A 12,244-nucleotide genomic window follows, 5' to 3' on the forward strand; every position below is an offset into this window, starting at 1 on the left:
TGTCAACAGCCAGTGCCCCAGCCCCTGAGTGCCTACTCACTGGGCACCTCTCCAGCCACCCAGACCTCCCCAGAGTCCGGGGGGCAGGCGTCATGCCCGGCACAGCAGGGCCTTCAGAAGCGCAACACCGTCTGCCAGACTGGCCCGTGTCCGCCCTGCATAGTTGTCCGAAGTGGTGAACTTACCCTTTGCCCACACTTGTTATTTCTTTCTTTTCCTTTCTTTCACTGACTCTTAATTTCCTACCTACTCACGCCAAATTCTGCTTTTGGCCACCCCCCTGATCCCACACTCCCTCAAACAGTCTGCAGGCCAGGACTCGTTTTACTCCGAACCCTAGGCTGGCTCTCCTTTCCCATACTGAAGGAGGGCCCACCCTCCTCCGCTCAGTCCTGGCAGCGTCTGTGGTGAGACAGCTCGCCTTCCCGAGGAGGCGTCTGATGGGGGATGGTGCTGGCTGGCCTGCCTAAGGTGGAGGACCCTGGAGATGTTCCACAGCCAGCCTGTCACTCATGCCACAGCCAGAGCCCTGGGGTTTTGAGAATTGTTTTCTTTGATGCCTCTGCTCAGCCTGGTCAAGGATGAGCCCCAGACTGACCTCTTTGCCCCCATCTGCTAATTAGGTTACCAAAAAAAAAAGTAAACCAAGACTCACTGTTCCCAGACAGGCCTGCTTTCAGACTGTCTGCAGCTCTCTCTGCCCCTCTGTCCCCTCTCAGTTGAAAATCCCACTTTGCCTTTATTCCCGGCAACACCCTGTTGACCGTCCTCCCTCAGATGAGAGCACATTTGTATGCAAATAACTAAATAAAGGTCTCCGAGTTACTCTGACACCACGGGTCCTCAGATCCCACCTTTGCAAACAGGAACTCAGAACTAATAACCCTTGGGTAACTGAAGCAGTTGCAACTTCACAAGTTAAGTGAACGAATGAACACACTTTTCCTGAGTACCTACAATCTGTCAGATTCTGTGTGTAAAAGATGACACAGCAGAGGACGATGTCCCTCATGGAGTTTGTTTCTGGTTTAGAGAAAGAGGAAATATAATCCAAAGTGGGGGTGGTGGTGGTAAAAAATGGCACGAAGGAGACAGAAACAACTGCTCACAGAGGATGAGATAACACTTTGGCTGGGGGAGAAAAGGAACGTGTGATGAAAGGAGGGTCCGAGGCCTGGGGAGGGGACCAAGCGGATTTGAAGCCAGTGTTGCCAAGGATGAGCTGTGTGCCCTCGCTATGCCTCAGTTCCCTCGACTATAAGATGGTAAGGATCAGACCTTCCTCACAAGATTGTCGTGAGAATTACAGGAGACGCTGCTCCTAAAGCCCCTGGCGTGTGGTAAATGTGGAATGAGCAGATGCTACTGTGGTGCACGCGTCATGGAGGAGACAGCATTCCACCTGGCCCTAAAGCCAAGGCGGGGTACGGACATGCACACCCAGAAAATTCGTGCTGGAGTCGGGGACTCAGAGACAAACAAGGCACGGTTCTCACCAGCAAAGAGCTTCTCAAGAGGTGACAAAATCTCACTCTTTTGGACTGAGAAGACTTAAGTGACGCCAGTCCTGAGTGATACAAATTTTTATATTTCTATTTAAATGCAATAGGCCTTGGAAACAACTGCTAAAGGCTGCTAACAAAAAAAGAAACACAGGCGCACACTGTGGGAAGGACTGTGGACTCACGAGTCTAAAGGTGTTCACTTGAAGGCAGGCAAATGACGGGGGTGGGGAGGACAGAGATTGCCCAGAGGGGGACATTCCTCCCCAAGATGGCTAGGTGGTGACAGAAGCATGCAAAAGCACTGATAATGTTCCCTCCAGTGCTGTCTGTGCAGCTGACAGGCTGGTGCTGGGCCTGCTCCGCTCGCCCGGAGCGTGCATCCCTCATTCCGCCAAACACTCGACATGGCCGAACTCTCGCCCCTTCCTGCCTTTCTCTCTTCAAATATTCCTGCAAGACTCATATGTCTCAGCCCAGCACAGGCACTAAGGAGCGGAAACATATGGAAAATTCTATAGAAATATCAATCTTGTACAGAACGTTAATGTGTTAGGTTGTCACACTTGAGAAATGCATATCTGTTAAGATGAAGTCCCATTAGGACCCGAGAAGTTCCCATTAAAACTCACGCCTATCTAAACACCATTCAAAGTTTCGGGGACCACACTCGATTCGAGGAAGAAAACCAATTCAACAGTGAAGTACGGAAAGAGCGTGGCTTTACCCTCACACGGTGCTGGCTGCAGCTCCTCCCTGCGGCACAAACAGCTGTGTGGCCTCAGACAAGCCATTTAATCTCGCTGCGCCTTCGGTTCTACAACTGTGGAAGTGGCGGATAATTGTACGTGTGCAGCTCATGGCATTTGGTGCATGTTCAACAGATGTTAGTTCCTTACACTCTGCTCTCTAGTGGAAGAAAAGAACCACATCTCACTCCTGTGTAGAGAAAGGAGGGAAGTGTCTCAGCCAACATTCGGCCACACACTCTACATGCTTGGCTGGAGAGATGGCTGAAGGTCAAAGGCATTGTCTACACGGACAGACACAGCTCTACACACAGGGAACGTCAGCTAACTCGAACACACCCAAACACTTGAAACTATAGGGGAGAAAATCAAGATAGACTGAAATATGCTTATTACCAGGTGATGTCTCTTCAATCCACCAGACATTTCTTGAGTGCTCGATCTGTGTGAGGTGCAGGGCCAGGCAAGAGAAGAAGTATGACAAGCCGAGACGGGAAACTGGCCAAGTGCAGAAGCTTCGTGAGCACTGGTGTGACACCTGGGCAAAGACAGTGAGGGGCGAGGAGAAGAGAAAAGATGACAGAGGAAGGATATCGGCTCCCATGCTTCGTGTGCCTTTATCATTAATTTACATCAGCTGGTTTCTGGGTAATTGGGTTTGATGGCTCAGCCCAGAGTTGATTGACACGTGTACTGAGAGAGGCTGCAGGGAAGTCTTGAACTCGATTTAATCACGGTGAGTTTTACACGGAATCAAGTATTTTATAAACCACAGGTGCCCCAGATGTCCTCAGTAAAGGGTTTATTTGGGGGCCGTGAAGTTTGCTGTTAGAACGGGGGTGTGACGTGAAAGAAGTGGCTTGGGGTCAGGACCCTCACGCTTGAGTGCAAGTCCAATTTCACTCATCACCCACGGGACTTCAGACTTGCACCTTCTGCCTCCTAAAACAAGGCTTGTGGCAGAGCTCTAGGATGGTCCCCAAGATTCCTGTGCCCTGGGCACACACCCTGGATAATCCCCTCCCCTGATTGTGGTGGGACCTGTGAATATGGTGGGTTATCACACCTGTGATAATCTTACATTGTATGGCAAGGTGAGAGGATTCTGCAGAAGTAATCAAGGTACCAAATCAGTTGATTTTGAGTTAATAAAAGGGAGATTATCCTTGAAAAGAGGGTCTAGAGGTCAGGGACAGAAGTCAGGAAGGTTCTCCTGCTGGCCCTGGAGAAGCAAACTGCTGTGTTGTGGAGAAGACTGCATGCCAAAGAATGGCCCCAGCTGACTGCCAGCAGGAAAGCAGGGAGCTGGTGCTACAACCACAAGGAACTTTGACTGTCATTTCCTGAGCAGGTCATCTCACGGGCAACAAGCAGTAGCTTGGAGAAGGACTTTGATGAGATGAGAGCAGAGCCCAGCTGACACCCTGACTGCAGCCTGGTGAGACTGTGAGCAGAGGATCCAGCTAAGCCGCGCATGGGGCCCCTGACCCACGGAAATATGCCAATTTAAGCCTCTAAGCTTGTGGTCATTTGTTAAGCAGCAATAGAAAACTCACTCGGGACTGTACTACCTACCTCACAGGGCTGTTGTGGCAATTCGGAAAAAGGTTCACAAAGCACCTGGCACGTACATTTACTACTAAAGGACGGCTTTCAGTGACATATTCCATAACTGTCCCGTTCTTCCTTCAGGGAACATAAATCTCTCTGCTTTGAATGGATCGTGTGAAATGCTGAGAACTGCTGAGAGGACTGGATGAAACGATGTATGTGACGTGCTCTGGCACAGAGTGGACAGCAGGTGACAGGGACGATGATGGTAGCAATAATGGTGACTTACAGTGATGAGGATTTTTATCCTGGTGAAATTTAGGCATGTTCTCAATGGGATACAGATCTTTTCTTTCTTTAAAACCACTTCTGACTTCCTTCACAAGACGCTTTTCTTGCAGAAGTACCAGAGACCATCACTGAATCAGATAGAGTAGAATGAACCTTACATATAATCTGGTCCAACCTCTTCAGTTTACAAATAAAAAAACAAACTGAACCTGAAGCAGGCTGGTTCAACGCCACAGAACAAATTCACAGTGGAATGAGGAACAGAATTCAGGTATCTTGATGCCAAGACCCTTTCCACAGAACCATCTGTTTATTTCTCCTCTGAAATTTTCCATTTAAGGCTCAGCGCCATCTCAACTCACCAAGTATCCGCATTCCCTTGTAAAACTCACTCTGCACGTAATTTATCAGTCATGAACACTTATTTCCAGCTACCTCTCCTGAAGAATTCATTATTGATCTTAATTCATTGAATTCGCATTTATTGAGGGCCTATTTTGTGCTACATTTGGACTCAAGCTTGTTCACCTGCAGCCCGAATCGCGCTACAATCACCCCCAACCCTGTTGGCTGTGACTACCCTATAAGCAGGTGCTGCTGTGACGCCGCTGTACGGGAGGAATGGAGACGCAGAGCTTCGGCGCTGGCTGGGCCGACAACCAAGAAGTGACGGAGTTGGGATGTGTCCAGAGCTGGTTGGCTGCCGCTTTGAACTTCTTTTCACTTTTACCTAGACTGCTTCTCCGAAGCTGGTTCGGCTAAATAATAATAATAATTATTGCTGGACGAGTCAAGACTCCGTCCCCGCAGCCCCGTCACTCGCAGCCGTGCGGGAGCTGGGCTGACGCTCCGGCCGATCCCCGGGGCCACAGCGCTAAAGGTGAGCGAGTGAGGGACTGTCCCCTCCAGGAGAGCACTGCTTGCGGGGCCTGCGGAGGGGCGTCTGGCCCCTGTGGGAGACGCCTCGGCACCTTCCCCTTCCACCTGCAGCTTTGAAGAGAGAAGTGGGCACCCTTCTCGCGCCTGCCGCCGAGTTGTTGAAGCCCCGGAGCCGTCCTCACCGAGTTGCCGCCGCCCCCGCCTGGCTATTGAAATGGTCCCCAGACTTGTCAGCGCCCTCCTCACGGGAATCCTCCTCTCTCCTCGCAGCCTCCGAGACTCGGCCCGACCCCGACAGCGGCCACATGCCGCCCGGCGGCCAGCAGGGCTCTCCGGGGCCCGCCCGGGATCTGCCTGTGAGGAGAGCGGAGGTCCCGAGCAGGGAGAAGGGACGCGAGCCCTGCGGGGAAGGCGCTGGGCGCGGAGAGACGCCTCGGCAGCCCGCAGTCTCCAGGCCCGCCGCCTGCAGGCCTCTCCTGCCCCGGGCCCGGCCACAGGGCCCCGCCTGCACGGCAGCGGGAGGGCACGGGCCAGCGCTGCGACGCTCCTGTCCCGTGAGGGCGGCCGAAAGCCCGAGCGTGGAGCACGGCGCGTGGAGACGGGCGGAGCCCCGGGCGCCCCGAGAGCGCGGCGCCGGCAGGAGCGCGGGGACAGCCGGCCGAGGCCAGCAAAGCGCCCGCCCAAAAGGGCAGCTCAGGGTCGGCGCCCGGACCAGCCGGCGGCGGCTGGGAGTCAGCGCCGTTTTCCCGCGTTTTAGGTTTAAGCGAAGTGTTGGCAATGGTAGTTTGTCCATTCCATCAGTTCCTCTAAAATGATCCCCATGCGGTTCCTAACAAATCTGGTGTCTGAAGAACCTCTGCAGATCGTCATGTGAGTACGTCCACCAAGTGCTGTGTGTAGACTGAGCTGTACATGGTGTAAGAGGGTGCTGCAGCGATCCATGGAAGGAAGTTAACTGAAAAGTGACACCAAATTGATTGCAGTTTCTTGTCCATAAGTGTTTTTAAAATAAATGATACAAGTACTCTCAATGAGGCCGTGAAGTTTTTGATGTGATGACGTCTCCTACTTGAGAAGGTGGGGAGCCCTGGCCTTACAGGGCTAGTGGAGGAGGCTCCCCTGAACCAGGTGGCTTGCATGTGGGCAGCCACTGCCACCAGTAACCTGCGGTGAGGACAAGCGAAGCCAGCCCTCCAGTTTGCTGCATCCAAGGGTTCCTTAGCAACTGGCACAGCCACAGGGTGGGTTCTTCACACGCATCTGATCCATCTGATCCCCCCTGCCAGGCCTAGAAGTGACCAAGGCGAGCTATAAGAAGCATAATTTTTAAACACAATTAAAATGGATTCATAACATTTGTTATACAAATAAATAGAAATATATTTCTATGTTAAAGCTCGATTGATTAGTTCCCTATGATACTTGTGAGAAGTAAACAGCTAGTAAAAAACAACAAACACGTTAGCCTTGAGCCTAAATAGCTATTGGAACCAAAACCAATGCTGGCCTGCAGCAGGTGGGGTGTTGTGAGGCATAAACTGGCCTGGATGGGAGATAATTGGGGCCATGGAGAAGTTTTTCTGTTTTTGACCATCACAGACCAAACATGAATGATTAAATCATTATTATTTCTGCTCCCCCCCAGGCCGTAGCTCCTATCTCCAATGCAAGCTGTTTCTCCTACTCCCCACACAGTCCATGAGACTAAGCAGCCCCTCGACCTTCACTGAGGTTCCCTCAGTTCTGCCCTGGGCCTTGAAGTCTAAGCTTTGTGGGCATTTAATGAAATGCTCGGTGTGTGAAGCATTTCATTAAACAAACCGTTACTGAGCATCTCTTGTCAGGACAATTGGGAATAAAATCCAGTAGCCAGCTAATACTCGGGGCCTTTAATTTCATCTCTCCATCCCCTATGGGTACTTGCTTCCTCCTCCTGCCCTCGGGCCTCCTGTTCTTTTTCTCATCCCGGCCTTACCCTCCTCCACCAACATAGTGCTGCAAAGAGAAAAGAACTGAGTTCAGGCTCTATGTTTTCTATCTCAAGGGCATTTGCTTTCAAAACCTTTTCTGTTGCTGTGGATCTAAATGTCCTTTCCTCCTACTTAAAGTTGGTATAGGCTCAGTGGTGCTGGTGGAAGAGAGAACAGAAGCTCCATAGATCACCCGGTTACTAACTTTTGCTTTCTACGTGTATAGGCAGTCCAGTGTACAAAACTCAAGTGAATAATAGTGCCAGTGATGACTGTGTGGGTATTATTCTGTAGTGAGTGTGTGAACAGCACTACCTCGTTCCATCATGGCTGTGACCCTATGAGGCAGGGATTAGTTCCATTTCATGGAAAAGGAAGGGAGGCCTGCTGAGGCTAAGAAATATGCTCAAGATGACCCCAGGATTGGAAATTGCAGCTGCCCCACCCTGCGCCTCTAATCCCCTTGACGTTCTTTTTTTTGTGTGTGAGGAAGATCAGCCCTGAGCTAACATCTGCCAATCCTCCTCTTTTTGCTGAGGAAGACTGGCCCTGGGCTGACATCTGTGCCCATCTTCCTCCACTTCATGTGGGACGCCGCCACAGCATGGCCTGACAAGCGGTGCATCGGTGCACGCCTGGGATCCAAACCCCCGCCACCAGCAGTGGAGCGCGTGCACTTAACCGCTATGCCATGTGGTCGGCCCCTGAAGTTCTATTCTTTTCCCTGTAGCGTTGATCACTTTCTCACTTCTCCTGTAGCTTCCTTGTTTATTAGGTGTATTGCATTTAGTCTGTCTCCCGGCCTCTTCCCCACCACCCCCCCGGGAATCCACCTGCCCTATGATGGTATTTTATTCCAACTTTAGCATCAACTTAGGTATCATCCCAAGCTGCCTTCTTTTTTCATAAAGATGCTCAATTCATCTCTTTTGTGTCCTGTAAGGAAATAATCTTTGGAGATTTTATGCAAAGGTGGTCACATATGGGAATGTCCGATCTACAGCCATGGAGACAGACGCCTCAGTTCTGTGGAGAAAGCCATGTGGCTTTCATCTGAACCAGCTCCCTGGGCAGCTCTGTGTTTCTTCCTACCCGCCTGATGCAGAGGCGGATCAATCGCTGGTGCCGCAGAAATCCACGTTCATTACAAGAGTTGAGCACCTCAAACGCCATTATAAATGCATTAGTGCCATCCAAGGGAATCACATCAGGTCATCCTCAAGACACACTTAGGGGCATTGCTCCTTTTTGTCATTGGATTTTTCCATATGGTCACCAGCTTCATAAGTATTTCTGCCCCCAGACAGTCAGCTCTGCAAACACTGACACGCTCCTCACCTCTTCTCCAGCCCTGCCTGCCAACTGCCTTCCAGAAATGAACCTGACTCGGTGATTTGAACACATGTTTATTCGTGTGCATGTCTTGTGCCATTTTTCTCTATGTTCCTTAGATGAGATTGTTCTTGGATTTTTGTAGATCTCTGTATGTGGGAGTCTGTCTGCTTCAATGCTGTCTTACATAGTTATTTCCTCTATTCATAAAGACGTGTGTTGGTTTCAAAAGATTCCACGTATGTTCTCTCATACAACCCTCCTACCTGCCCATGAGGTTAGCAAGACAGGCATAATTGTTGGTGATATTTTACAAACGAGTAGTCTGAAGCTCAGAGAGGCTAAGTGTCTTTTCTAAGGTGACAAGCTAGTAAGAGGCAGACTGGGACTAGACCCAGGTCTTCTGAGGCTGTGCTCCTGACGGTTGCCACCATGCCACCCTGGCCTGGGCTCCTGTCAGCTATGTTTCAGTCACAGTGCCATGTATAATTAGGTGCTTAATAAATGCTTTTTAAGGCTGGTGTTGTCTGCAGCTAAAGTAATAGTCCATGTGAACAGTGTAAAAATAATTGAGCAAAGGAAAGAAAAATATAATCCAAGGGAATGAGAGAGGCTTGAGGGTATTGTGTGAGACACGGGGAATAAATAGCAGCTCGGGTGGAGAGAAGATCAATTCTGTGGGTGAAATGCCAGGGACAGACAGAGTGGAAAAGGAAAAAAAAAAGGCTGACACTGGTATGGTGTTTTTAGCTTTCAAATAAATGATCTCCTCTATTCCTCAGACCAACTCGTGAGGTAGGTGTTATGAGACTCTCTGCAAACTGACAGAGATACTGCAGGTCAGAGAGGTTTTTGCTTTTTCCTCCAACACTACTCAACTAGTAACTGATAGAGCTGGGATTTAAAGCAGCTCTTCTGACTCTAAAGACTGAATTCTTTCAAGGGCAAAACCTAGATTGTTTTTCCCTCCAAGAATTTGAAGTAAGTCTGGGTCCTTAAGTTATATCCAATCTCTTGGTTTCTCCCTTTTTATAACCAGCTCTAGAGGGACGTAGCAACACACACAACAAATGTGAGATGTGAGTCCAAACCCCTGCTCTGCCACTTACCAGCCGTGTGAATTTAAGCAAGTCACTTCCTCTCTGTGCCTCGGTTTTGCCATCTGTAAAATGGGATAATAATATATCTAGCACATAGAATTATTTTAAAGATCAAATGAGATGTTTATAAAGAACTCAGCACAGAGCCTAGCATCTAGAAAACCTCATTAAATGTTAGTTGTTGTCATTGTGCTGTATAATACAGCATTTGTCTGCCCTTGGTCCCGGGTTCCTGGTAGGAGCTTCTAAACCCTTGGAATTTCCTGAATGACAGGAGCGTCTTTGTTACTCATGGTGGGCCCTTGGGCCACACCTGAGTTTATGCTAATGAGGTGACTCAGCATGGGGGCCAGTTGTGGTCTCAGCCTGACCTCCGACATCTGAGGAGGGCGACTGCAGTTTGAGTTCAGTCACGTGACTAGTGACTCAGTCAGGCTAGTCACGCCTGTGTGGTGAAACCCCCATGAAAACCCTGGATATCAGAAGCTGCCTGAGGCTGGACAAGTCTGGATCTCACAGGGAGAGGACATTCAGGACCCTCCCAGACCTCACCCCACGGGTCTCTTCATGTGGCCATTCCTGATGGGTGTTTTTTGTAATGAAACTGTAATCTTAAGTATAGCACTCTCTGAGTTCTACAAATCATTCTGGTGATTATCAAACCTGAGGGAGTCATGGGAACCCCGAATTTGTAGCCAGTTGGTCAGAGTATGAGTGGCCTGGGGACCCCCAAATTTGCAGCTGTCATGTGAAGTGACAGCAGACTTGATGGGGACTGTGCCCTTCACCTGGGGAGTCTGTGCTAACTCCAGGCAGTTACTGGCAGAATTGACTTGCAGTGTTGCACGTTGTTATCATTGGATGGGGCATCACCTGATGGGCAGAAGCTAGACTGGCAGAAAAAGAAACACCTCCCCAGAGGGCTAGGTTCCAGATCTTGGGGGCAGGAAAAATAGCCCAAGTCCAGTCAGAAACTCAAATTCCACAGCATCTAGTCCTCAGTCTTCTTTGGACTATGAAAGAGGGTCTCTTTGTGGACTTTTCTGTGAATGGAGGTGAGAGGGTGGGGCAGAGAAGGAGTAAGGAGCAATAGACTTAGAAACGTATGAAAATTTAATTCTCCATTTTTTTTTAAGTAATGTTTACGTATTCTGAGGATACATTAATTCTTTCTGGGATTAAAATAACAATAATAATAATAAATATTCCAGATAATCCCCGAAGTGCCTTATTGAAAACTGACTCTATTTTGAATGATCCTTATTTTTTCCTGGACATTTGGGGCCCTTCCAAGCTCTCTCATCTCAAAAGCAGATTCTTTTCCTGATGGCAATCTCTGCTTCCTGGACGCCTTCCAAAAGCTCCTAGTGGTGTGTATTTTCTGGTCAAGGCCCCTTTCAGAGGCTCCAGTCCTCATGACTCGAGGCGGTACTGGAAGCCTGCCTTTGTCCCCTTTCCCTCACTCCCTCGTCTCACAGTGTCTGATCTGTCTCTGCATAAGTCCTTCTGCTATTTGCCAAGTCTTCTGACTTTCCTCTAAATTCTGCCTTAAGACATAGATCTTCTCTGAAGTCTTTTATGGAGATTTTTGCACCAGAGTGTTCCTATGATTTGTAGCAACTGAACAGTTGTTTCCTCTTCTAGATTTATCTTGGAAGACAAGAACAGAATATGAACCTACGTAGAAGAAGAAGAAATCACTGCCATGGGCCGGCCCTGTGGCTTGGTGGTTAAGTGCGCGCGCTGCGATGCTGGTGGCCCGAGTTCGGATCCCGGGTGCGCATCGAGGCACCGCTTCTCCGTTCATCCTGAGGCCGAGTCCCACATACAGCAACTAGAAGGATGTGCAGCTACGACATACAACTATCCACTGGGGCTTTGGGGGGAAAAATAAAATAAAATAAAATCTTTAAAAAAAAAAAAAAGAAAGAAATCACTGCCAAATGGTGGTATTTACGTCTGCTGTTCTCTAATAAACATGAAGTTTTCCTTAAAGACAATGATACTGTTAAAAACTGACAAAATGTTAACTAAAAGCCAGTCTGGGTTCCCTGAGGTGTTGTTTACTCTGAGGGGCTGGGGGCGGGTGGGAAGGCAGCTGACACCAAGCAAAGGTGGTCAGATATGGGAATGTCTGATCTCTAGCCCTGGAGACAGATGCCTCCTTCTGTAGAGAAAGATGTCCCCAGTCCTTAGGTGCATTCGAACGCACCAGCTGTGACCTGAGCCTGCTTGGTCTTCATTGCACACCCCATGTAGACCTGTTTGACAGCAGCACTTTTGTGGCAAAACCAGAGCGATGAACAGTTCCAAAGGAGACTTCACAACCCTCTGCTCAAACAGTCAGACACCCTTCAGAATCTCACCTTATTGGAGCAAAGCCTCTGCTTTTTATCCTATATCCAGCCTTTCCTTTTAACTTAGGGAGACTCACTGAACACCCCTTTGAGTGAGTGAAGCAGCTTTCCCTTGTCTGGCAAGCAATCAACCGAGCTTTGTTTTTCCAGCTCTGGTTATCCCTGTACAGTTTAAAAGCTGTCCCTGCTATTGAACTAGAGAGGTGAGCTTAAGTAACCTGACCGAACCTCAGACCTCTCAAATGAGAATAATAACAGTGCTATCCTCAGAATTGTTTGAGATGGTCCACAGAAGCGCGTGACACAGTGCCTGGCACATAGTAAGCATTTTATAACAGTTAGGAGGGGGAAAAAGGAAACGGCTGTTCAATAGACAGAATCCCCAGAGTGGCTTTTTGACCTCCCACCTTGTTAGCCCTGACATGAGCAACACCTGCTGCTAGGTAGTTATCCCCGGGTGGTGTGATTCCCATAGCACTGTGCAGGAAATTCAGGGTGGGCATTACTGCTATC

The 12,244-nt window shown here is 49.2% G+C and overlaps 2 long non-coding RNA genes across 2 annotated transcripts in view; one reads left to right on the forward strand and one right to left on the reverse strand.

Annotated features, from left to right (window-relative positions):
* The window catches only part of LOC147915242 (uncharacterized), a 34,715-nt gene extending 30,818 nt beyond the window's left edge, over window positions 1-3,897 (reverse strand). The window contains exons 1-2 of the long non-coding RNA XR_015554214.1: window positions 3,827-3,897; window positions 2,648-2,789 (exon numbers count right to left, since the gene is read on the reverse strand). This is a non-coding gene — a long non-coding RNA (uncharacterized LOC147915242). The remainder of the gene's footprint in view (window positions 1-2,647; window positions 2,790-3,826) is intronic.
* An 856-nt stretch (window positions 3,898-4,753) lies between these two features.
* Window positions 4,754-11,351, forward strand: LOC147915243 (uncharacterized). Its single transcript, XR_015554215.1, has 2 exons — window positions 4,754-4,973; window positions 11,019-11,351. It is a non-coding gene; the product is annotated as an uncharacterized LOC147915243 (long non-coding RNA).
* Window positions 11,352-12,244: the final 893 nt, after the last annotated feature.

Source organism: Ceratotherium simum, chromosome 14, assembly GCF_057802395.1.
Source record: "Ceratotherium simum simum isolate JZ-2026a chromosome 14, ASM5780239v1, whole genome shotgun sequence".
NCBI lineage: Eukaryota > Metazoa > Chordata > Mammalia > Perissodactyla > Rhinocerotidae > Ceratotherium > Ceratotherium simum.